Genomic DNA, 27,967 nt, shown 5'->3' with positions numbered 1-27,967 from the left:
ATTTGACCCTTCTAAGACTAATGAAGTGATTGGGGTCATAGGGTGACCAGAGGAAACTGGTTTGCAATTGGAGGCCCTCTAGGATCTTATCTGCTTCTTTCCATCCTTCTTCCCTTTTATTATAAAGAAATGGGCCTAGCTGGTTTCTGATTTTGAGTTGCACCTTCTTGTTTTTGCTGTGGAAATGGACCATGTCTGCATTTCCAAACTGCCTGAAATACTCTAAGGCAAAGAGTCTCATAGGGACATATCTTGGCAGTCTATATGGGGCCAATTCACAGCCATATATTCTGATCACTGTATGGTTTTGGTAAAAGTACCAATCCCCAATGTTGTAGGCCTTTGAGAGCTGGAGAATCCTTTGCATCTCATCTGTCAATCTTGGAGGAGGGGTACCCAATAGCAAATACATAGCTAGATGGATAAATAGGTCAATGAATTCACAGTAGCTGTATGGTGAATAAGATGTATGATGAAAGACTGAAGTCCAAAATACCACAGACCTTGGGTTTCCCTGAGCATCAAACTTCTTGAGAGGAATAGGGAAGCCATCAGGTTGATAAAATAGGAACAAGTGATAGATGTATGAAGTGTATCTAAACACCTTTTCCCTCTCTAGATTCATCAATTGTTCATGAATCTTATTGGCAATGTATGCAGCATAATCATAGTGAACAGAAGGAGGCATTCCAGGGGAGAAGATAGACATCATTGCCAGAATGGTTTCATCAGCATCCTCAGCTGATCTGTAACCCAGGACATAACTGATCAAATCCACAAGCAACTTGCCCAACTCATTGAAATATACATTTCCTATAGGAGGGGTCCTCACAGTTTGAGAGCCTGATTCAATGAATAGCTGATTAATCTTTATGATTTGGGCACTAGACAGCTTGCCTCCTTTCTTTAGCAAGTCCATCATGGAAAGAGGAGTCAATGGCTTTGTAGAGTGAAAGTGCAGCATTTGATTTATGGCCTCAGGGGTGACATGGAACAAAACTGAACCTGAGGAATTGAGGACAGCTCTTTGACATGGGTCATAGTTGGCACTGCATCTATGAATTAAATCTGGAAGGACATTGACTTGAGGAAGGTTATAAATGGGCAAATTGGAGTCCCAAATCCCTAGAATATCAGTTCCACTGAGGTGCTTGGCCTTTAGCTCATTGAGTACATGAATATTATACTTAGTGTCCATTGAGAGTGTTTCTGTCATCTGGTAATCTCTATCACCCAGGGCCTGCCATTCCAGCTCTCTGTGTGGGGCATTCAAGGGTGGAATGTTCAATGCTACTGGTGTTTCCATGGTCTGTATGTGTTTTCAATCGGAATTATAACAAACTTCGGGAAAATGCAGTTTTGCGCAACAGGTTAAGGTAAACTTGCAGGTTTACAGTGTTGACAGGATAATTTAGGTGCAATTGGGCACAATTGGCCGATGTAGGAGCAATTAGATTGATTCCAAGGCAGTGCAGGTCGAATTCTTAGGTGAAATGGGTAGTTCAACGGTTTTTTACAAATGCAGAATGGAATAGACCAGGCAGATGGAGAATTTGGTAAGTACCTGGTCGTGGAGCAATGGCGGAGGCTTGGTTGAAGTCGACTTGTAGGCGGCAGCAGCTCTGGAGTAGCTTTCAGTAGGTTGGCGGCGAAATGGACGTAATTCGCATGCATGAGGCAGAACAGTCTTTCGCTAAAAAATGCGAAAAAACCGTGAATTTTGGCAAAATATGGACAATTTTGGCTTTGGCGCGCTTTTTTGGATGACATCAGCATGACGTCATCGGGTGGGGTCGAGTATGGAAGGGTGACGTGGCGGCCTGTGAGTGGTCCACGGGGACTGGTGAGGTGGCGGACAGGTCGGAGCGATGGCGGGCCAGGCGCTGATGCGGGGCCGACTTGGCGTGACATGGGCGTGACGTGGGCAGGCGGTATATGGAGGGTGGTAAGCGGTTCCATCGGACCGCTTATGGTACGGGGGTGGTATTGGCAGGCGGCCTCCCGATATAACCTCGGAGCGACACGTGGCACTAGCCTGATGTCACCCTCTGACACTTTTCGGGAGGTAACGTCCGGACAACGGGGGCGGCCCGATATTGATATGGGCCGTCGGATGGGAAAGCCCAGATCCGACGGGCGACGGGTTCCAAAGCTGACAGGACGATACGGCGGGACCCGGCGGCATTTTTTAATAATTTTCTTTGTTTTTTGTGTAAAATGCGCATTATAACAAAACTTTGGGTTTGGCGGAAAAAGTGGGTTTTCACAATGTTTTTGCAAATGGCGCAGGTGAAGCTTTGTGAAAAGGTTGTAAGGGGAAAAAAGGGTAGGGTTTAGGTTATTAAACCAACGTTGGGTTAGTTTAATCCCTGATTTTAAACAAAGCATCTTGAACCAGACTTAGATTCTGCATGGTTATCTAATATTTGGACATATGGCTATAATGCCAAAGGGGAGGGATATATACATTTTTTGGGGTTTTATACACCATAGTGTTATAGTAATAGGGAGGGGGGAACATAGGGATTTAAGTATAGATAGAGTTAGTAGTTAGTTTTGGAGGGGAATGTGAAGGGGAAGTGATAGATACTAAGTTTTTAGGAAACAAACTTAGTTAGGGAGTAGATCAAAATGAAAAGAATTTTACACAGGAAATGTGGCTCTTTATGCAATATGGATCAATCCATGAATTTGATTTATCTCATGAGCAAAGGTGGTATTGGGATGTTAGCAAGGAATGTGATGGGGGATGATTGGGAAGTTAGACATGCTTCATTTTGCTGCTACAAAACTGCTGAATAGGAAGATCTGCACTGACACCATGTTTTTCCTTTGCTTAGGCCAGTGAAATGTCATAAATCATGCTTCTGCAACCCCATCTACCTACCCATTCTATTGCCTAGCATTTTTTGTTACTTCAAGGAGGGTGCACTTAGACTTGCAAACCCTTATGTGCCTTTTTCTTTTCCTTTGGCTTTTTCTTTTGATTTTCTATCTAAGGCTAGCCTTATTACTTCCAAGGCCCCAGATTAAACAGTTGGGAACCTTCATTCTCTACCTAACTACTTTATCTGCCAAGATTGAACAGTTTGGACAGATTTCTTTCTCTAATCTACAACAAACAATTGAAACATGGCATGACCCAGCTTAGATTGTTGGACCACCCATTCGGAAGTAGGACAGCATCAACCAACTACAGATAGGTGTTTTCGACACAAATATGAGATCTTTGCATCACCAAAGTAGATCATATTGGCACTTTCCCTGCCAATCATGAAAAATGAAACCTATTGGTATAGGTAGCTAACAGGTTTTACTCTTACACAGGGTTCTGCATAATAGATCAAACGTCACTATGTATTATGTTGCCAAATCCCAACCAGTTCCATGATGTAATGATCTACAATGAGAAGGTAGAAGACCATTTCACCCTATAGAGCCAACACTAAAATAAACCTATGCAGGAGAGCCACCCAACCAACCAGATCATGTTCTCTTCAGTTATGCCTTCTAATGCTCTTCGTAGCATCCTTTTGTGTGTTTGAGAAGCCATAGACCTATCCCATTGATACATTATGAGAATGGGAACTATCCTATGCCCCATTACCTCCAATCATATCTCTTAACTTGATTGTAAGCAAGTAGATCACCTAGGCCTTCTAGTAATATCTCATTCACTTTAGCAGTTAAGTTTATGGGTTCAATTCATGGTTTTCCCAACAAGTGAACTCCATTAGACATTAGGATTTGAAAGGTCATCCTCTTATTTAGTCAACCATTAGATTTAAATGTTTTAAATACATTGCATAATTTATCCATGGCTCATGTTCCCAAGTTGGCATTACAATCACATTACAAAAGTCGAGGTAAAATGAAAGGGCTATCACAAACCCACCCCTTTAAAGGAACATTCTCCTTGGTGTTTGACAAACTAAAAATAAAATTTGAGCTTTACAATTAAGAACTCTTACATTGATCTATACATTAAATAAAAATGGGTAGTGCTATCTCACGTGGTCTTCAAATTCCTAAGTTTCATCATTGGGTCGAAAGTTCTTCCATTGCAAATTGACCTACTCTATTACTCGATTATAGAGCATAGGTTGTATCTATTCCAGCATGTATAGTGGTTTAGGTTGGAATTCACCCTCAGTTTCCATCTATATCACAGAACAAGCAATCACATGATTAGTGTAATGTACATACTTTTTAAGAAAATAAATATGAAATACATCGTGTCCTTTCAATGTGGGTGGCAAGGTTAGTCTATAATCAATTGGTCCCACTCTATCCAAAATATGAAGTGGTCCACAAAATCTTGGTCCTAATTGAACACATGACCCCACTTTTACTAGTGAACTCTTCCTTGGTCTAATGAAGATTTATGCATGCTCTCCTACTTGGAATTCTATGTGCATTCTTTGTTGATTTGCATAACTCTTTTTCATACCTTGGGCTGCTTTCAACTTCTACCTAATATTAATCACTTCTTGCTCCATTTCTCTCAGCATGTCAAGTCCAAGTAACACTTTATTCACTTGGGTGATCCAAGCTAATGGGAGTATTATATTTTTTATCATGCAATGCCTCAAAATGACTCATCTTTAGTGACTTTTGGTGTCCATTTTTGCATGAAAATTAAACTAATGGTAGGAATTCTTCCCACCTCTTCGACTGATGCATGACATATGTCATCAAGATGTCTTTTAGGATTATGTTTACCCTTTTATTTTGACCATTTATTTGAGGATGATGGGTTGCGCTAAAAGATAGTTGAGTCCCAAATCTTGCAAAAAACTATTTCCAAAAGTTTAAAGTGAACTTGGCATCCTAATTTGAAATGATATTCTTGGGTATTCCGTGAAATCTAAATATTTCTTTCATAAAAATATGGGTTATGTCAATAGCTTTGTGGGTGGAACTAAAAACAATAAAGTGAGCTACCTTGGTTAATTTTTCCACTACCACCATTATGGAATCATGTTGTTTGGATGTGTTCGACAATCCTGTATGAAGTCCATAGGTATGAATGCCCATTATCTCTAAGGGATTGGATTTAGATGTAGAAATCTCATTGGATATGTGCATTATACTTTGACTTGTTCAAATTCCATGCACCTAGAAATATATCCATCTATTTCATTCTTCATTCCTGGCCAGTAATTTAATTTCTTTATGGTTGTTATCCTTTTATAGTTACAAGGGTGACCTAAATAAGGTCTTTTATTGAACTCATCCATTATGAGTTTCTTAAAGTTGATAATAGAAGGTACATATCATCTATCATTGAACAAAAACATACCATCATTAATTAACTTGTAATTATTGCTTATTATTCCCTTTGGTTCATGTAAGAATTCCTTCACGTACTGGAAATGCTCATCATGTAGCAATGCCTCTTTAATCCTTCCTTTGATGTCAATTTCACAAGTGCTCATGGCTTCCAAGTCAACTACCTATAGACTTTTACTAAGTGCATCTGCTACCTGGTTTTCATTCCCTTTAATATATATCAAAACGAAATTCACTACCAAATCCAACCACCTAGATTATCTAGCATCTAACTTAGGCTGATTAAACAAATATCTCATTCCTCCATGATATGACATTAACACAAACCTTCTCCCACGCAAGTAGGGTCTCCACATCTTCAATGTTTGCATGATTGTTGCTAGCTCCAATTCATGAGTAACATAGTTTGTCTCATGCCCATTCATTTTCATTGAATCCCAGTAGATTACACATCCTTCATCCATTAGGACTCCACCTAGTATTTCTTTGCAAGCATATTTTCAAACTAGGAAATCCTTGTTTGGGTATGTTATTCTCGGAATATGTGCATGTGTGAGAAAGTTATTGAGTTGTTCAAATCTAGTTGTGCATTCTGACATCCATTGAAATATCACTCCTTTATTCACTCTTGAATCAATTTCCGACAATATCCATCCAATCCCATGAAGGATCTAACTTCTGTAACATTTTGGGGAGTGGGCCACTCCATTTTCGTCTTTGTTTTTTCTGGATCCACAACTACTCCTTCCATGAGTTGACATGTCCCAAATCTTATACTTTTGATTGGAATAAATCACATTTACTAATTTTTACATATAATTTGTGTTCCCAAAATAACTACAACACCATGTTTTCCTTTAACTCTGACTTGATGATAGCCAAATATCAAATATATCTTGGAAAACATTATGGCTTGTTGAGAAATGGAAACAAGAAATTCGAGTTTAATTTGTCCTTGAATTAAACTGTGAATTAAAATAGAATTATTTTCTCATAGCAATTTGAAAATAATTAATTAAGTTTAATTAACTAATTGATTTAGGAAATTCGAATTGGAAGTCTTTTAGAAGAAATGTATATGTTCTCCCTAACTTATAGGAGTTAAGGATGAGTTATGAATGATTTGTAATTAGTTAACTTGGTTTATTGATTTAAACCCAGTTAAATTAGTTCCAATCAGTTTCATGAACTAATAGTGAGTAAACAGTCGGTTGGGACACTAGTGACCTAATTAGTGCTACTCTAGTTAAATGAAGATTCCACCATCAGAAACTAATGCACGTTGATTCTTAGAAAGACCCAGTTGAGACTAGAGTGCAAGGACAATGTACTATTTGTTTTAGATTTTTTTGAGTTGCATTGATAGTGCATGCATTCAAGAACTGATCCTTGAGGGATTGCGTTATTTTTAGAGGCTTTGTTTCACTTTAAATACAAGCTATTCTCCATAGGAATTACACATTGGAATAGAGACTTGGAGAGCTTGTGAAGAGGCAATATTTGGCCATGATATTTCTTATGAGTTGGAGATTGAATTTATTGAGTGTTGAGATTGTTCTAAAGAGAACAAGAATTGTAATTTCATCTTGATTTTCGTGATTAATACAAAACAGATAGTGGGGTGTTGGTTGTGGCTTTCCCCGGATATTTATTGTGTTATGTGCCTTGGATTCTCTTCTTCTATTGATTATTGTTTGCTTGATGTTTATGGGCTTCCGTTGTAAAGAGTAGAAGTAGATTCTTGTCTCTTGTTTTAGTAGATTACATGAGCTTGTGAATCTACAAGTTTTTCTACATGGTATCGGAGCAATATTGTTTTTTGGTCCGAAAGTTTGCAGATAATTTTTAAGAATTTCTGTGCAAAAATTTTAGAAACAAATTGCAGATTGGGATTCCTTGGGAAAAAATACCCAAATTCAAAAAAAAATCCGCTGAATCGGAGTTCGGATGAGGGAGATATCGCTAATTTAAAATAAGCTCTCTATAGGATATTTCGAAGTTTTGAGTTTCTGGGTTATAGGTAAAAGTCGAGTTTGCATACATACTTTAGGATCGGCAGATGGAATTCCATGGGTTGAGGCTTGAGTATGCCTTGGAAGGTTGCTCGAATTTTATAGCCTTGAGAGATAGGGTGGAGGTTGTGCTAGAAGATAATGGCTTGAAGGAATTCATTGATCAAGAAGTCCCCAAGCCAGCAACTACAGATGCGCATAACTTGGCCGGATGGAAGAAGCGTGTGGCAAAGGCAAGGTGGATAATCCTTGTGGGAATTTGAGACCACATTTTCTTGAGTCTCCATGCCAAAGAAACTTAGCATGATATGTGGAAAGCATTGACGGAATTGTATCATAATAGCAATGATCAAAGGAAGTTGGCATTGAAGGATAAACTTCGTAAAATCAAGATGGAGAAATGTGAGACAATTCCAAAGTACTTGACCAAGTTCCCTCAATGTTGAGGTGAACTTGTAAGTGTTGGAAACATAGTTTCCAAGGAGGATATGGTGAGCCTTTCACTTCTTGGACTCCCAAAGAGTTGGCATAGTTATCAGGACTCTGTCAATGGCTGGGAGAAGCTGCTAGATTGGGAACGACTATGGTTAGATTTGATGCAGGATGAGATCAAGAGGAACACCATGGATGACTCTTCATCAAAGACTAATGATGAAGAGACAATGAAGGGGAAAGGTAAAATTTCTCGTTCCAAATCAGATTCTTATTATGGAGGTAAGAAGGACATGAAAAAAGTTAAATGCTTTCATTGTCTCAAGATGGGTCACTTTGCTACAAATTTTCCATTGAATAAGTCCAAGGAGAAGTCCTCAAGAGGAGCGGTGGGTGAGGCTTTGGCCTCCCAATTCGAATTGGACTTTTCCCTCATTGCATGCATGGTGTCTTCAATGATGGGAAGTGTCTAGTACTTAGACAGTGGAACTTATTTCCACATGACTGGCAACAAAGAGCTATTCAGTGAAATGGAGGAGAAAGATCTCAAGATGCATATTGATAAGGGTGATGATGGTAAGTATAGTGTTACTGGTGTGGGCACTATTAATTTTCAAAGGGAGCATGCAACTCCACTCACCTTGAAGAATGTTATGCATGTACCCGGACTGACGAAGAACTTGGTATCTGTTTCCATGCTTGAGGATAGAGGCTATGATGTGATATTTTCGAAAGGAAAGGCATTCCTTCGACACATAGCCACAAGTCAAGTAAAGAAGATAGGGATTCAAGTTCAAAATATCTATAAGATAGAGGTAGAGGATTGTGTTACTTTGAGTTCAAAAGTGGAAAAGATGTTGAGCTGAAACATTGGCGAGTTGTGGTACATACGATTGGGCCACTTGCATCATGGGGCCTTGAAGATATTGCAAAAAATCTCTATTGGTCTTCCCAAAGGTACGCTTTAGCAAGTTTATACATGTAAGGGTTGTACTTTGGGAAAATACACCAAGTCTTCCTTTGGAGATAGAGACAGTCAATCAGAGTCTATTCTGGAGAGAGTCCATTCAGATATGTGTGGACCATTCTCGACAGTATCCACCACCAAACACATGTATTATGTTATATTTGTAGATGACTATTCTCATAAATGTTGGATTTTTTTCATGCAGAGAAAGCATCAAGCATTCACAAAGTATTGTGAATTCAAAGCATTGGTCGAGAAAGATTCAGGCAAGAAGGTGAAATCTCTACAGAGTGATAACAATGGATAATATGTCTCCAATGAGTTTAATAACTTCTGTGGAGAGGAAGGGATTAAACGAGATTTGACGACGCCTCATAACCCTCAACAGAATGGGGTAGCTGAGAGGAAGAATAGGAGCATATTAGGGGCAGTAAGGGCAATGTTGCATGATCAGGGCCTACCACTACACTTGTGGGATGAGGCATGCAACACAACGGTTTATGTTTAAAACCGTAGTCCACATCGGATACTTGAGAGTAAAACACCAGAGGAAGCTTATTCCGATAAGAGGCTAGATGTTGGTCACTTCGAGATTTTTGGGTCATCGGTTTATTGCCATGTGACCAAAGATGCACGGAAGAAGATTGAGCCAAAAATAGAGTTAGGGATCTTTGTGGGGTACACTGATACTCCCCACAACTATTGGGTGTACATGCAAACTAGTTGGATGGCAGTGGTTCATAGGGATGTCAAGTTTGATGAGGAGAAGGCCATACGAGTATCCCTTGAGAGGGAGCTTGATCTACATGCAGAGGATGAAATTTTAGTTCTTAAGTTTGAGGAGCCTCAAATTGATGTGGAGCATCCACATGGAGAGGTTCTGGGAGTGGATACATCCACTCAAGCAGGGTCTTCTAGAGAGGGAAGAAAGTGCACTAGAGAGGTTGACAAATTGTTCGATGATGCACGGGAGAATGTGGGAGCACCCTCTTCTCGGCGCAGATAGAGGAGGTCACCAGAGAGGTACACTAGATACATGGCACTTATGGGTGCATGTGTTGATGTGATGGTGGAGGAGTATGACTCCATAGTTCGAAACAGTGTTTGGGATGTGGTCCCAAGACCAGAGGACAAGTCAATTGTGATCTCCTGTTGGCTTTATAAGGTAAAGAAATCTACAGATGGTAGTGTTGAGAAGCATAAGGCTAGATTTGTGGCTCGTGGCTTTTCACAGGTAGAGTGGATTGACTATGATGGGACCTTTTCTCTTGTTGCAAGGTACTCATCTATCATATCTATTTTGGCACTATCTGCATAGATGGGTTGGAGTATACATCAGATGGATGTGAAGATGGCCTTCCTCAATGGCATGATTGAGAAAGAGGTGTACATAAAGCATCCTAAAGGTTTTGAAACCTTGAACCATTAGTCGCATGTGTGCCAACTCAAGAGAGCGTTGTGTGGGCAGAAGCAAGCACCCCGTGCTTCGTACACCAGGATAGATAGCTACTTCACTGGTTGGGCTTCATGAAGAGTGAAGTAGATGTGAACCTGTATCACATAGTGGTGGAAGGTAAGCTTTTGATCATTGTATTTTATGTAGAAGATCTCACACTCACAGGTGATGAGAATCTCATCAAATATTGCAAGGATGACCTTGCAAGAGAGTTTGAGATGAAGGACATGGGGCGCATGCATTACATTCTTGGCATGGAGGTATGGCAAGGAGATGGGGAGTTGTTTCTATCTTAGGGCAAGTATGCCAACGAGATACTTAGGAGATTCTGCATGGAGAGCAGTAAACCCATGGAGACTCCTCTAGCTGGTAACTAGAAGAAGGAGGATGCTATTTCAGGGGAAGTAGTGGAAGCTATTGTTTACAAGCATCTTGTGGGTTCACTCATGTACTTGGTGAACACATGACCGAGTATGTGCTATGCAGTTAACCAACTTATTCAAATAATGTTTAGGCCTAGCAAGTGGTATTGGAAGGTCGAAAAGCATGTATTGAGATACCTCATAGGCACTACTAAGTTTGAGTTGTGGTATAGACGGATAGAGGGAGTGAAGCTTCAAGGCTTCACCGATGCAGATTGGGTGGGGAGTCCATCTGACAGGAAGAGAACATTAGGAGGGATCTTTAGTATTGGGTCAGTTGCATTTCTTGGTACAATAGGAAACAGAGATCGGTTTCACTCAGTTAGGTAGAGGCAGAGTACATGGCTACAAGTCAAGCAGCATGTGAGGTTATCTGGATGAGGAAGATCTTGGTTGGTTTGTTTGGTCAGCAGATGGATCCTAGAGTGATTTATTTTCATAATCAGAGTTGTATCAAACTCTCTGAAAATTTATTTTTTCATGATCGGTCCAAGCATATAGATATCCGATATCATCATCTCAGAGATTGTGTATTGAAGCAAATCATGTTGTTAGATTACATTCCCACGAAGGAGCAAGATGCTGACATCTTGAAAAAGGCATTACCAAGATGTAAATTCGAGTTTCACAAAGACAGGATCAGGGTAGTGGATAATCCCTTTCTTGTTGAGAGGGAGTGTTAAGAAATTGCAACAAGAAATTCCAGTTTAATTTGTCCATGAATTAAACTATGAATTAAAATAAAATTATTTTCTCATAGCAATTTGAAAATAATTAATTAAGTTTAATTAACTTAATTAATTTAGGAAATTCGAATTGGAAGTCTTTTATAAGACATGTATATGTTCTCCCTAAATTATAGGAGTTAAGGATGAGTTATGAATGAGTTGTACTTAGTTAACTCATTTTATTGAGTTAAGTCCAGTTAAATTAGTTCCAATCAGTTTTAGGAGCTAATAGTGAGTAAACAGTTAGTTGGGACACTAGTGACCTAATTAGTGCTACTCTAGTTAACTAAATATTCCACCATTAGAAACTCATGCATGTTGATTCTGAGAAATACCTAGTTGAGACTAGAGGGCAAGGACAATGTACTATTGTTTTAGATTTTTCTGAGTTGCACTGATAGTGCATGCATTCAGGAACTGATCCTTGAGGGATTGCGTTATTTTTAGAGGTTTTATTTCCCTTTAAATACAAGCTATTCTCCATAGGAATTACACATTGGAATAGAGACTTAGAGAGGTTGTGAAGAGGCTAATATTCAGCCTTGAGATTTCTTATGAGTTGGAGATTGAATTTTCTGAGTGTTGGGATTGTTCTAAAGAGAACAAGCATTGTAATTTCATCTTGATTTTCGTGATTAATACAAAACAAATAGTGGGGTTTTGAGTTGTGGCTTTCCCTGGATATTTATTGTGTTATGTGCCTTTGATTCTCTTCCTCTATTGATTATTGTTTTCTCAATGTTTATGGGCTTCCACTATAAAGAGTAGAAGTATATTCTTGTCTCTTGTTTTAGTAGATTACATGAGCTTGTGAATCTACAGGTTTTTTCTACATGGATCCTCTCAACTAATTAAATATAACATCAATTTTATGCAATTGTTTACTATATATTTATTTAACTATCATTATTCAATGCATATTTGTAGCGTGTCTTTCTTCTTCTTTACAAATAGTTGGCCTCCCAAGGGTGATACATTGGGTATGAAGCATCCTTTATCCAACATTTGTTTTAGCTGCAATTTTAATTCGACCAAATTTTGACATGCTCTTGTGATATGGGATTTTAGAAATTGGCATAGAACTGGGAATCAATTCAATGGAGAAATCGATTTCCCTCATGCATGGAAATCCAAGTACTTCCTCCAGAAATACATCACTATACTATTTTAAAATTGGATTGTCTCCAATTTTGAGATCATTATCCTCTATCAGATTGGCTACTTGAATCATAAACATGAAACACCCCTTATAATTGTATTTCTTCACTTGAAGCACTAAATTTTTCCTTACTGAAATAAGATTTCTTATTCCCTACAATACATTTTCTTCTCCTTCATCACTGAGGCATTATAGTGATTTACCATAACGATCAATTTTGGCCCTATGGGTTGCCATCCAACCCATGCCAGTCAAGCTATCATATGATCCCAATGGAAAAATATTAAGAACAAGTTTTTTGGGCATGCCACTTATTTCCAGGTGGCATGAATCCACCAAATCAAACACTCCCTTTTTTGTATAAATTTTATAGAGTTGCAACTGCTCAAGAAATTTAATCTAAAATTAAGAGATACAATTCCACTCTACTCATCTACGGAATACAATTCAAAATTTAGAAACAATATGCATAGACATGCAATAAGAAAAACCACAAATACACAGTGATTGATAGGGGAACCCAACTAGGAAAACCCCATCAAGCCTATTTTCATTAATTAGTTGAATATATAAACTATTACAATTTCTAAATCTAGCTTTGAGCACAACCTACAAAAGGATAATTGTTCTCTCTACTGATTGAAAAATTTTGGCCAACACTTAGCCACTTTATTTCTCAACCAACTTCTTATTTCCTTTTTCAAATCATGAGGAATTAGGTCCCTTTTATGTAGGAATTTCCTCCAAAGATTGTGCAATTCACAAGGCTTGATCATTGATTGCATGTAACACGTATACACTCAAAACTAGTCTACAACTAATGTTACACTGCCTTGGAATCTCCAACATAGCTGAGAAATTCGAATTCCTTGCATGCATGACATATTTTTGGTTAATTTATCAGTTAACTAGATGATCTCTGAGTTAGATTGTTGTCGCACTGCACAACTGACCTCCAACTAGTTCTATTAACTGTTAGAACTAGTTTAACTTGGTACAACTGGAAATAACTAAACTGGATTGTTATAAATTAGAAATCACACATGCATAACTGAAATCCAAGCCCTCTAACTTGATTTTACTGATCTAACTGAGTGACAAGAGCCATGTCACCTCAATTAGTTGCCTCTAAGTAGTCTTTTGATGTGGAAATTTTGAATTTTCTTAATTTGACCAAGGCTAATCCAAATTGAGCCTTTCTTGCTACACTTCTCAACACTCCCTCTTAGAAATAAAATGATTATCAACCACCCCTATCCAACATATATGGAATTTATTGTAGCAGCACCTCTCACTGTTGTTGCAGCTACTGCAACATCTACAACTGAGAAGCATAAAAAAAACACTGAATCAATTGTGTATCTGCAACTGTCTACTCGGAAAGTTGCCTTGATGTAGATTCTGCATTGTGCCTCCTACACTACTACCAACTCTACTTTGTGCTCCTCAACATCTGACTGCACCAACTGACATTGATCCTTCTGCTACTGAATATTGTGGGCCCCTGTAGCAAGGTAATGATCCATGAGGAGGACACCTCAATGGACCCTCCCCAAATCTTTGCAACTCTATGGCTAAGGTTGTACATCATCCCACCTCACTCCAGGAGGTATAACTACATGCATGGAAAAATATACCTCTAGCTTATAGATAATTTTCACTAACTCCAATCTATTTCACTTTCCCAGTAGCTACATGATTCATAAAGGCTTTCCTTTTACTAAAAATAACATCATAGCCACAATCCTCCAATACTACTATAGGGATCAGGTTCTTCTTCAACACTGGTACAAACATAACATCTTGAGGTGAATATGGGATCATGACTCCCTCTTAAAGGTTACAGTACCAATTCCTGTAGCATTGTACCTCCCATAATCCCCAAATTCTATATGCATCTGCAGATCCTTCTCCTCCATGTTGTTGAAACATTCCTTTTTTCTTATCATATGGTAAGAGGCACCATAATCTAGGTACCAATCAATCCCCCTTATTGTTCATTCCATGCAAGAAAATCGGGTGAAATATAACTCAAATTGAGATGCCATAGCATCTCCTCCTACTCCCGCTGTAGGATCCTTGCTATATTTTCTTTGCGAACACTTTGTTTCATAGTGTCTGAATTCATGGCAGTGGAAGCATTTTATCTTGTTTAGATCCTTCTTCTTGCCATTGTTTTGGATGAACTCAGCCTCACCTTGGGACTTCTTTCCCTTGGCCTTCATTCATTTTCCAACTAGAGAAAAATTCTCTTCCTCTTATTTGGATGTTACTCCATCTATAGTATTTCTCCTTAATTCTTATTGAACCAAATCGGACCACAAGCTTTCTCAAATTGGTAATTTTTCCCTTCCATTCATAGAGTCCTGGTACTTGTGCCAAGATTTTGGAAGGCCTAGAAGAGCTAGGCCCATCGGGTTATTTTTTGCCACATTCACCCCAACCCCTCCAATTTCATCCCAAACTTGTATAAATCTAGTGAGATGCTGTGAATAATATCATTTTTCTGCATCTTAATGTTTCAAAGTTTGTCATTCTGGACTAATTTTCTATGGTCACTGATATTTTCAAATAGCTTCGTTAGTTCCTTCCACATTACGAAATGAGTTTCTTTACCATGGATATTTGAGACAATGTGATCTCTCAATCCCTCCAATATTATTCTCCTTGCCTTGGCCACATCAATCTTCCATTGGGCTAGGTTTTCGGCATCAGCTGATCCTGGTTTTGGAATGTTTGTCTTGAAACAATCCAGCAATCCATTGTTGTCAAGGACTCCCTCCATTCGATCCTTCCAGACAATGAAATTTGAGCTACCTTCTAAGGCATACTCTAATCTCAGTCCATTAAAGGCCATTCTCCAAACTATGAGGAAATCATGCTACACTGAAGTTGCAAATTCGAACCTCCTTAGGAACAACTTCAAAATTCTTGTTCTAATGTGAATCCTTCTCTGGTACCATGTATAAATTTGATAGAGTTGCAACTACTCAATAAATTTAATCTAAAATCAAGAGACACAATTCTATTCTACTAATCAGTGGAATAAAATTCAAAATTTAGAACAACATGCATAGACATGAAATAAGAAAAACCAAAAATACACAATGATATCTAGGTGAACCAAACTAAGAAAAACTCATTAAGCCTCTTTTTATTAATTAGTTGAATATATAAACTATTGCAATTGCTAGCTGCAAGTCTGAGCACAACCTGCAAAAGAATAATTGTTCTCTCTACTGATTGAGAACTTCTTCCCAACACTTAGGCACTGTATTCCTCAACCAGCCTCCTATTTCCTTGCAAAAATCTTGAAGAATTAGGCCCCTATTATATAGGAATTTCCTCCAAATTGATTATGCAATTCCCAAGGATTGATCATTGGTCGCATGAAACACCTTTACACTCAAAACTAGTCTACAAATGATGTTACACTATCTTGAAATCTCCATCAAAGTTGAGCAATTCGAATTCCTTACATGGATGAGCTATTTTTGGTTGATTGATCATTTAACTGGATGATATTTGAGTTAGATTTTTGTCCCACTACAAAAATGACCTCCAACTAGTTCTATTAACTGTTAGAACTAGTTTAACTTGGTACAAATGGAAATAACTGAATTAGATTTCTATAAATTAGAAATCACACATGCATAACTAAACTCCAAGCCCTCTAACTTGAATTTATTGAGCTAACTAAGTGACAAGAGCCATGCCACCTCTGTTAATTACCTCCAAGTTGTCTGTTGATGTGGAAATTTTGAATTTTCTCAATTTGACCAAGGCTAAGCCAAATTGATCCTTTCTTCTTACACTTCTCAACATTTTTCCTCTCATGGATAGCTAGACTAACCATGGTTTCACAAGCAGTTTATTCTACAAGGGACATGTCTATGCAATTTTGGGTCTGAAATAATTGAACTTAGAACCTATATCAATTAAAATTGAAACAACTTGGTCTGAAATCATATTTCCATTTCAAACACCAAGTTTTAATGATATACATTTATGTTTTCCAATGTTTCATAAATTCGAGTATGCTTTGAGCTACATCATTCACTATTGTTGCCTCTTGGACATTGTACAACTCCTCGCCTCTCTTTTTTCTGTGAGGAAAATATTTTAACATGCGATCCTCTCCACATCTCCAACACTATACTGACCTTCTCTTGGGTTCTGTGGCCTCTTCCCTTGTTGATTTTATAGGTTGGTCTGTATTTTCAATAGGGAATTCTTACTAGAACTCACCTTTACCAGGTGACATATTGAAATTAATTTTTTTCTCCATTTGTTTGTACTGTGAGGGTTGTGGTCCTTTCCCTCTAAAGTTGGTTTTGTCTTTCTTTGTCCAATTTATTCAGAATGTATCCCTATGCTTGAATTGGTCATAGCAATACTTGGTTTTCCTAATAGTATCTTTGAATGAATTTTGTTCATCAAATTCAATTATGTCTTGATAGGAGTGTGGCAACCCATTGAGGTATCTCTAAATATTCATGTTCTCATCCTTGATGTAGGGTATATACCTCAATAGTTCTAAAAATTGGTTGGTGTAAGCATCCAAGGTGTGTTGTCCTAGCTTATGCTCATGTAACTCTTTGTTTTTTCTATCATACTACCTTTCAAATAGGTACTTTTCCTAAAAATATTTCTCAAATATTTTCCAATTAAGTTCCTTTTCTCTGTTGCTTTGAAATTTCTAAGGTCTTCTCATGATGTGTTAACTTTTCCTTTCAAGTTAAGAATGGATACCCTAGCCTTCATATTTTCAGAATAGTGATGTATTATGATGCATTTATTTTTGCCCGAAATCCAAGCTTATGCTTCTTCACTCTTCTTAATCTCACCATCAAAGGTAGGGGGCTTTTCTTTCTTGAATTTTTTTGGCAATGTATTTTTCTCACTCTTTCTTTGTTGGTCATTTCTTCCTGACCAAGTTGAAGCATTATATAGTTGGTTACGACTATTTGTTTCTCTTTCCAGGGTGTTGAGTGGACTTCCTCCTCTCATTGTGTCTTCACTTGTCTGCATGTGCCTCTTCTTGGACTTGTTATCCTTTGTATTATTAGTTTCCAGTCCATGATTCTAGATTTTGGGTAGCCTTTATTTGAATTTATTCTTTTCCATATAACTAACACCATGTTCATGTTCCTTTGTATTTGTAGATATAACAAGCTTTGAAATACCATTGCATTCACTCTGCTTGCCTTTCTTGAGATCTAAAAGTATTTTCATTATCAACCTTGTAGCTCCTTAATTCAACTCTCAAGATTTTGAAGGTATCCATCTAATCAGGGGAATTTTCTTCTGTCCTCTTTCCAAGTAAATCTACTTCTTGGTTAGTATGGGTTTTTCCATGTTATATTGTACCATTGTATTGCAAATTCCTATTTTTTATGTTGTATATTGTGTCTTATTATGTGTTGTCACACTTACACACAATTTTCAACTAGATCAATAATAAACGTACTAATCATATCATTGGCATGTCAGCACCAAGAATGTTGACCTGAAGCTCTTCACACAACCAAAACCCATGCCAATTACATATTTCCAAAAAATAAAAGGAAAAATAAGAATCCCATCCCAATTAGCAATCACATCAACTATTGGTGATATGTAGTGAGATCCATAGGAACATTGTACCCCAAAGAGCCAATGATAAAATACACTTTTGCAAGAGAGCCAACTAACCAACCAGATCTTGTTCTCTTTAATTGTGATTTATTATATTCTTCCCAACAATCTCATTGTGTGTTACAGATGCTACAAGCATATCTCCTTGATTCACTAAGGATATAGGCATTGTCCTCCAACCCACCGCCTCGAATCACATCTCATAACTCAAATATCAATAAGTAGCTCACTTAAGTCTACCTTTAATAACTCATTCACTTCAACAGTTAAGTTTTTGGGTTGGGTTTGTGGCTTTATTGACAAGAAAACTCTCTCAAACATTAGGATCCGAAAGGTCACCTCTCATTAATTCAACCATTAAATTTAAATATTTAAAATAATTTGCATTATCCATTCGTGGATCATGTTCATATGTTGGCATTACAATCACATTACAAAATTCGGGGTAAACTAAAAGGTTGTCACACTTGCATGTTAGTGGAAAATTCAGAAATGAACTTGGAAATGGAAAATACTTTATTACTTTTGGGTATCACAAATTCCAAATCAAACTCTTGAAGAATAACAATCCAATGAGCATACTTCACATTTATGACCCATTGATTGAAAAGGAAGGACATAGGGTTGGAGTTAGTGATAAAATTTGTGGTGCATATCAAGATATAATGATGTAATTTTTGGAAAGAGAATGCAATGGAAAAAGGAAATTGGGGGTCCATTAATGTTCTTCCTCACATAATATATGAAGTTTTCAGATCCATCACCATGTTCTTGGAAAATGATCTGACAACAATATAGGTGGAATTCGAGAGGTACAAATTGAATTCCTTATCAAAGTTAGGTGGACTAATCAAAGTAGAAGAGGTGAGGGAACATTTAAGTTCATAGAAGGAATGTTGGGCTTGACCATCCCACAAAAATGGAATATTAGACTATAAGAGATGAAGAAACCCATGAGCGATGATGGTGTAGTCAAGAATGAATCTATGCAAGAAGTTGGATTTCCCTTGAAGACTCTACGACTAGCACAAGTTGAAAGGGGGAGGTAGCTCAATAATCGCTTGAACTTTAAGGGGATCAATAATGATGTTGGATTTGGAGATAAAGAAGCCCAAAAGTTGCCCTGCGGGAATGCAAAAGACACACTTAAGAGGGTTAAAGTAGTGTATATTATACTTGTGATAGAGAAGGAATATGGTAGACAAACCTTCTAAGTGTTACAATTATTGTTTGAAATGAGTGGTGAGATAGTCAATGTAGGCAAGAATAATGTGGGCTAAGTCATAGAAACAGTATGAAATGGCACGTTGAAAACTGGTTTCAGAATCTATATGTGAAACATCCCCAAGGACTAATGAAGGTTGTTTTATGTTCATCTACAAAGTGGATATTAATATGATTATATCCTTATAATCCATCCATAAAGGATAGAACCTCATGACCTGCACACTCATTGATGATTCGATAAAGAAAGGGTGTAGGGTAGTTGTCTTTTGTAAATGCTTTATTTAAAGCACAAAAGTTCGTGAAAACATGAATGGTGCCTTGATTTTTCAAGACAGGAACTGGATTGGAAACCCATGAGGTATAAGTAATGGGGTAAATGAATTCTTCTTTCCAAAGCTTATTGATTTCAACCTTAGTGGCATATCTTCTAGTGGGGTGAATAGGTATTTTATTTGGGAAGATAGAATGACATCCAGCCACGTGCTGGTGTATTTCTCAACAATGGTTGGATCGAGTCTAGGCATATGACAGTAGGACCAAGAAAATATATCTTGGAACTCTTTTAATACTTTAGCATAGGAGGCAACCTCTTTAGGCAATATTTTTTCCCCTAACAATATGCATTTATTGATTTTAGGTTTGGTAGAGATGTTTATGTCTATTGAAGGTGAAATATTGACCATATTCCCCTCTTCGAAAGCATCTGGAGTGGGGATGTGGTTCTCAAACCAATATACTTGAACATGAATGATATATTTTGATTCCACAACGCATTTCTCAGAGGGAATTGGTTTTTGGGGTAAGAAACATGAACAATAATGCATATCATCCCATGGATACTCTAGGGTGGTAATGGATTCCATAATTTCCTCATCATAGTGGAATGGAATGTGAGACTACAAAGGACCACATGACATAAATGATGAAGAATGATATGAATCATCATCATGGGAGACATAGTTCACATGTGTGATGTCTAAAGAGGTAGACTGAGGACTAGTGGATGAAAGTTCCATAGATGTTGAGGCTGAAGTGACATCAGATATAGAAGGTATGTTCAAATGTATGTGATCTGAACTTAAATAGGAACACAAAAAATTATAGACATAACCATAAATACAAAGATGCAATAGAAATAACACTTCATTTCATTAATATCAAATATTGAAATAAGCTTACAAACATAATGGAAATAAACTAGCTTTGGCAATGGTAGCTTATCTCTGAGAAGATATGTGGTGGCTACATGCCTCTGAACTTTGTGACAATGAGGCTAGAAGGCCTATTTATTATTAAGAAATAATGAAAAACCATAAAAATCCAAAAACCTAACCCTAGGAGATGAAGCGCCAAAACTATGGGCCCTGTTTGGGTAAATTGGTACATCAACTAACCGGGGTCGTAAATTTGGCATGCGATCTTCATTTGACGCACACAATACCTCATTGGAAATATCTATCCGAGGACTACAACATTCACATTGCAAACATGAGCTAAAGACTCATGCTTGTACTGGTTTTCCTAAAAAACGTCGTTTTGGGCCTCAAGACGGCTCTGGAAGTTCAGGACTTGAAAAAATGCCAAAAATAATAAATTTTGCTACATTTAAGGAAACTAAAAAAATGAAACAGGTAGTGGCGGGGGTCTAAGTGGAATAGGTGGGTAGCCACCAACATCCACCTGGATCAGTATGTTATCAGACACCCCTGGGGGGTTTTTTAAATGTTAATCCCATAAATGATGACAAATAGAGGATATGTATGGTATTCTCTACCATCTCCACATCAGGGGGACCAATCCCTATAATTATTGGACTAGCTCCCTTCCCTGACATAGAATAGGTGTCAAGGGTTGTAAGTAATGGAATATATATTCCCTTATGGGCATCAACGATTTCATGAAGAACGATAAACATATCATGAAAATGTGGAAGATGAGGGCAATGATGGGAGTATTGTCTATACATTTCGCATAAAGCACATGGGTGGTTTGTGTGCAAGGCAATTTTATTCTTAGATGACTTAGGGAGAGTAGCTTGCGTTTTGGGGACCATTGGGTCTAACTGAAGTTCATCTGAGTTAATAACACCTTTTAATTTAGGGATTCGGGGGGTAGTTATTGGCAGTTTGGCCTTAAATATCACAAAACGCACAAGGAGGTGGAGGCTTTAGTGTATAAGTTTGCATGGTCACATCTCAATCTATCTTCTTAGTTCTCCCCTTCATCTTGGCCTTGCCCCCCTTTCTAGTTGCCTGTAAAATAAGAGAAGACTCGTATTAAGGTTGTTGTGGAACTAAAGTGATGGAATGGGCCATCTGAATGGGTTAAACAAGATTCAAATTTGTATAATGTTTTAGGTGGTTATGAAGAGTTGGAGAAGGAGGATCCAGGTACCAAACTAGAATCCCCAACATGAGGTTAGGAAAACTCAACATAGCCATTACAAGTGTGTTGAATACTTTGAGAGGTATGAATAAGAAACATATTTGATTTAATAGATAATAACCAAGGGGACAACCCTAGTTATGTGAGTTGAATTTTTGGTGACAAAAATGCTAAGGAGATAGCTATTGGAAAGAGAGCCCAGGTTGTTGAGCATTTTGACACATAGACACCATAAACACCTGTTAGGTGCTAGGTGTGGTAGCGATATTTGGTGGGTCATAATATTTCGCAAGACTAGAGGAGTATTTGTAGTCTCCTAGACTGGTCTCAATGAGAGAAGGCATAGTGTGGTTGCCAACCATCGAGTAAATGACATTATCGGGGTGAGCTTGAAGCTTTAGATAATAGTATACTAGTTAATCAATAGTGAAAATATTCCCATTATGGGGATATCATGTTATAGTAGATGGAAAAATAGACCACCTTCATGGCATACATGAAACTATATCTTAACAAGAGATTATAGTCTAAAGGGGCATCAATAATCTCCACGTCGATCAAAACTTTCTTTTTGGTTAACTCTATAGGGAATTTTGGTACAAGCCTTCTGACTATGAGGGGATACCATCATATGCTTGTAATGTGATCGTAGAGGGTAATATTTTAGGTCATCTAGTCTTTCTCTAGACTCGGGTGGAAATCACACATGTATATACCCATTCGTCAATGATGCATTGTTGGATTACAACATTCTTGATGGACAATTGGACTTATAAAGCAACAAATGGAGGGAGATGAGAAGAGTTTTAATTACTGACAACAAATACAATTATACAATCATTGGAAGAATCCACAGTGCCCAAAGTAGAGAGTAGTTCCTTTCATTGTTAAGGGCATGTTTGGAGGACTTTTAGTGCTTACAGGTAGCAGGTGACTGTGCTAAGTCGTCTATGATGCTATGGTTATGGGCGGCTCATGTAACAGCATTGGTAGCATTTCGACGTAATGGTCCAATTGTGATCTTAGGAGGTATCTCAATTGTTAATTGAGAGATATTTAGGGTAACATTTGTTAATGATAGAGTCCCTATGATAGGTTTTGGCTGTGTCTTGGGTGGAGGTCCATATTGAGGTGACCAAATGGAGACCTTGATGTCTGCAGAATCCATTACTAGGATTTAATAGGTTCCATTCCTAGGTTGGTTGGGAGGTGGAGCAACTAGAGTAGTTTGGTCATCATGAGTGCCCATGTACCCTTGGTTAGGGACCAAGTTCTAAAGCACATTCGGTTGTTAAGGGGGTGTAGTTGAGGTAGAAGGAGAATGGTTACCCCTTTTAGAAGTATCTTGGTTTTCCCATAGCATATACATCTAAGGGAGGAGAGGACACTTGTGTGTGTAATGACCATACATACCACAACATGCACAAGTCATGTTCATTTGAATAGCCTTGTTCTGCTTGGGTTTTCTTCCTATTGTTGATTTTTGGTATTCATGTTTCCTCCTGGGCTGGATTTGGGTTGTTTCCCCTAGTTACCTAGATTTCCATGATTTTTTGCATTTTGTTTTCCCTTCCCATTGTTCCTTTTCTTCGGATTAGGGTGGTTCAAGATATTTTTTTAGGCATACACCTAACCTTATTGAGGAGGTGCATGCTAAGGCATGGGAGCTTGGAGTTCTAGTGTTTGAGGGGTCAGAGCACTAGTCTATGGGAATGGATAATAAGGGTTCATTGTTACATTCTAGTAGGTGGGTGGATTACATGATTTCCTAGGCATAGGTTAATGTGGATAGGCATAATAATAATAGTTACTAGTGCCCCCTTGTGACACAAAGCGAGACGTATCTAGGAGGGTATAAGTGTAAGACTTATTTCCCCCCCACCCCTAGAGGGCTAGTCATATCTCGTTTGTACTAGAGGGAATGGGGAAGGTTTGTGGTATGTTGTGGATCCAATCACACCCTAAACAACATGGGATGCCCCTAGTGTTGAATTTTCACTTGGGTGAGAGTGTGGAGCATCGAGGATGACATTGTATAGATAATCCCATTGGGCATAGATCAAATTGTATTGCATTTCCTTTTGAATGGCCTCTTCCTTAGTTCTAGTGAATGTTGACGCAAAATCTCCAACTACAAGGAGTGATTTCAAGAACAAATCCATAAATAACTAATCATTAAGTTATGAATCTTTACACAAGCTATGCCATTTATGTAACTTATGAATGTGGTCAGTTATATGGGTGGCAATGGTTTGGAAATATGAGGTTAAGATATTGATATTGGTATTGTGGAAAATAGGTAATTGAAAGTAAGAAAGGAACCCATTTGTAATGGTAGCAAACACACGGTGAGTTCCATGGGGCTAGTCTATTTACCATTTCACTACATCACTAGTCAGTCTGCATTGGAATAGATGAAGGCAAACTTAATCTTCCATAATGGATTTCAAGGAACACCACATATGGAATGATTGGATATGATTGGTAGGATCCTCTCATAGATTCCCCTAAAAGTTGAGGATGTTTGAGGGAAGTTTGGCTAGCAATGGAGGCCATATCAGATCATGGAGAAGAGGGTCATTAATGAGTTGGCTTAAATTGGGTAGGTTCAATCTAGCCATGAAGGGAATAAATGGTTGACTTACATTCATTTCGATAACTACTCCTACATTATTTCCAAGGTTAGGACTTGTGTTGGTACCTGACATTAGCACCAATATTTCCTTTGTTGTTGGCACCCACAATAGGACTGAAATTGTTGCAAGGTTAAAACCTGCCATGGTAGCAGGTTATGGTTGTGTGGACTTAGAATAAAAGTAACTACTAGAGGACTCAGAAGGGTAGGAACCCAAATATGGGTTAGGGTGAGGGGCCATGACTCTTCGAGTATATGTAAGGGGTTTTCTTAGAGGAATTTGAGGGTGAAGACCTCTCAATATCTGCAATTAGTGATTGATAAGAACTATGGTGTCAGTAAGAGGTTGAATCTGGAAGGATAACGTGATGAAGAAGCAAATCAAATTAACAATCAGTGTACAATGGTGAAATTTCATTCCCTAATTAAGTGTTTATGGTAATATAATTCAAGAAATATCTTCCTATCAAAGAAAAATACTCTATCCTAGAAGATCAACTATGCCCCAAACAATTCCTAAACTATGTTTCAAGATGGACTTCCAAGAAATCTAGACATCAAATGATTAGGGACGGTAAAGAGGCTAAGTGACAGGTATGAAAAGTGTGTTTTCTTCCCACAACTACCACCTATAAGGTGGTTTTCCTACAAGAATGGCCACTAAGGTTACCTATGTCTAGTGGGGGAAAGAAAATCTCAACTTATGGGTGTCAAATTTAGACCTAGATTCCCAAGCAAGAGTTGGAAGCCTCAAAGGGAACCGCTAGTATCCTCAATATAATCCTTACCCCCTTCATAGGTTTATTTTGCACATTAGTTTTTTCCACTATATGGTGAAGGATTTCAATCTCCCTGTAGAAAAAATTATGTGTCAATGTATAGTAGTGATCAATTGGTGTTTTTTAGATGCTTATCCCATTAATATTGACCTAATTAATAGGTTATTTTGATGCCCAAGTGGGATTAATTAATGTGTGTTAGAATAAGGTTGATTTTATAGGCTCGGATTGGGGTCATGAACTAAATGTTTTAATTTAGTGGTCTATAGGTGTGTGCAAGTGTATGTGTTATACAAATTGAAATAAAATTACTTTGTAGTGAACTTAAATATAATGAACTACATAAACTAGTAAATAGAATGTTGTAATTGAACGTAAAACAATCATTCATGATCATAAATTCGCTACCCAATTACAACAAAACAAGCCATTTGCACCAGATTTAGCACCGGATTTTAGTGTATTTTTTTTTCCAGTTAGGATGAGCAACATGGTGCTAAAACTGACTCTATTGTACAATTTTTAAAGCATCCTTTTTTGCGCTAGATTTTGCATCCTTTTTTACACTTTATTTTGCATCCTATTTTACATCATATTTTTCATCAAGATTTGCATCTAGTTTTACAACAGGTTTTACTTCTAGTTTCGTGCCATTTTTTGCATATGCTTTTTCATCGTTTTTTGCTTCCTATTTTGTGCCATTATTTGCTTCTAGTTTTATTCCATCATTTGCATCAAGTTTTACACCATATTTTGCATGCAATTTAATGCCTTCTTTTGCATCTAGTTTGTGCTAATTTTTGCATCTAGTCTTATGCCAGTTTTTGCTTCTAATTTTGTACCTATTTTTGCATCTAGTTTTGCACCATTTTTTGTGCCTATTTTTGCACTATTTTTTGCATGCAATTTTGCATCCTTTTTGGTGTCTAATTCTACATCCTTTCCAACATCCAAATTTTCATCATTTTTTCTTCCTCATTTTGTGTCCACATTTGCATCTCATTTTGCACCTAGGTTTGAGTATAAATTTGCATCTAGTTATGCATCATTTTTGGCATCCAATATGGTGTCCTTCGTTTCACGATTTGTTTAGTCCAATTTTAAACCATTCTTTGCATCCTCATTTGGCATCTAAATTTGCATCCTTTTTTGTTTCTTTTTAACACCCAACTTGGCATCCCCTTTTGCATTCAATTTTGTGTCTAGTTGTGTTTCCTTTTTTGCATCTAGTTTAGTGACCATTTTTGCGTCCTTGTTTGCACCTTGGGTATCCTTTTTTATGCCTTGTTTTGTTCCCTTTTGTGTCTAGTGTTGCATATTTTTTTACTTCTAGTTTAAAATCCTCTTTTTTTCCTTGTTTGCTTCTTGTCTTGATGCATAGTTTAAAATCCAATTCTACTTACATTTTTACATCCATGACTACATCCAAATTTGGCTTCTTGTTTAGAGTGTACTTTTTTTTCCATTTATGACCCCCTTTATGGGTTCATTTTACTGATTTCAATTACATAGTGAGATATATTACAATTTCTAAATATCATTAAATAATATATCACAATTAAAATTGATAACATAATTTTTGTAAGTAAATTTAAAGGAAATTGAAAACATCCATCCAAGAAATAACAGTATCATCATATATAATAATTCTCTATAAAAAAATCATTGACAATTTTCAATAAACATATATGACTACCAAATCAACACCTATCATAGATATCATTATTCTAAGGTAAATTTACAACATCCATCCAGAAATAGTAATATCATCATACATAATAATTCTCCATAAAAAACATTGACAATTTTCAACACATATATAAAGTAATAAGATAATACTAATAATATCATGGTCATATTTAATCAAATCAACTAAAATTCAAATGTGTGATTACATAGATCAAAATATTTCATGAATGTCATTATTCTAAGGTAAATTCAAAACATCTATCCAAAGATAATAGTATAATCGTACATAATAGTTCTCCATCACAATATTGTTGATAATTTTCAAAATGTACATAAGGCATATAAAATTTAATCTTATAATGTAGTGATATGTGGTGAGCAAAGAATTGAGTTGATCATGCCATTATTCAATAAATGAAACCTTGAACATACAAGTGGGAGAATCATATTCATAAATTTTGTAACCAAATGTTGTTGGTATCATATACATCAATTTTGTAACCAAACATTGTTTGTATCATATACATAAGGTTAGCGACCTTGTAAAATTGCTAAGATATGGAGAAAAGTCCAAAGGTTGCCATATGCTTTAGACTATATCATATACATAAGGTTAGAGGTTTTTTAAAATAGCTAAGATATGGAGAAGAGTTCAAAGGTTGCCATATGCTTTAGATGGTCCACGCCTGATGTTTGACCTTTCAAAAGTACAACTTGGCAGCAGAGAGTGGTTGCAGCTGCTATGGATGTTTCTACTATTTCTGGTGGTGGTGATGCCTCAGGCATATGATTCGATGGTGTTTCTACTACTTCCATTGGTATTGAAACCTCAAATACAGGAGCCATAGGAGAGGAAACATGTGAGGTAACCAATGGAGGAGCAGAAACCAACGTAGTAGAAGTGACACATGGAATACACTGGGGGTATGAACACGACGTATACTAGATATATGGAGGGGGTGGGATATGGAAAGGCCTCAACATGCACATATCCTTGCACAATAGGAGAATCCACTTGCAAATTCTAATGATGTGGCTTCAAACAGTGGAAACCTATGCCCAAACAACCACCATTAACTTCGTTCAGTCCACAGGACTAGGTAGACCACAATAACCGGGTGGTAAAAAGAAGAAGAATAAGAAAACT

This window comes from Pinus tabuliformis, chromosome 9 (genome assembly GCF_031772625.1).
Source record: "Pinus tabuliformis cultivar Carrire ecotype Pingquan chromosome 9, CPIR1, whole genome shotgun sequence".
Lineage (NCBI taxonomy): Eukaryota > Viridiplantae > Streptophyta > Pinopsida > Pinales > Pinaceae > Pinus > Pinus tabuliformis.
The sequence above is the reverse complement of the archived record's forward strand: the minus strand, read 5'-3'. Positions refer to the sequence as shown.